The sequence below is a fragment of the Penaeus monodon genome, chromosome 20 (assembly GCF_015228065.2).
Source record: "Penaeus monodon isolate SGIC_2016 chromosome 20, NSTDA_Pmon_1, whole genome shotgun sequence".
NCBI lineage: Eukaryota > Metazoa > Arthropoda > Malacostraca > Decapoda > Penaeidae > Penaeus > Penaeus monodon.
In genome coordinates this window covers 39,392,784-39,393,256 of record NC_051405.1, presented here as the reverse complement: position 1 = coordinate 39,393,256, position 473 = coordinate 39,392,784, and positions in this window count along the sequence as shown.

Here is a 473-nt window from a genome sequence, read left to right as displayed (position 1 = left end):
CCTCTCAAGTAAAAATAGCAACTTGCTCGTGGCATTTCAAAGTTACACCACTCGATACCCTGTCCTTCTTAAATAATGAATTAATCACCATTAGGACACGCAATGCTAATTAAGGTCACCAGTGCTAAAATATGCCTTGTATGTTACTATCCCTTGAAAACAAACCAACGATTATTATATTTTACGAAAACGCCAAATCACATATTTTGGTGGTAACAACGTACTTTGCCTAAATATACAGAACACGATCAACATTATTGCAAAACTGATCTTAATCATCCAAATCATAAATGCAAATCTCAATGCAAAATACTGATTTTCATTCATACTTTTCTTTCCAAAATTTGCCACAATGAGCTTTCGTTTACCGTGTTGAAAATCTGCTGCGTATTACAGACTCTTAAGACGTGGATTCCCAACCTTGGCCTCCTTGCTCCTCCTCAGGCCAGTAGTAGCCACACCCTCACGCGTCT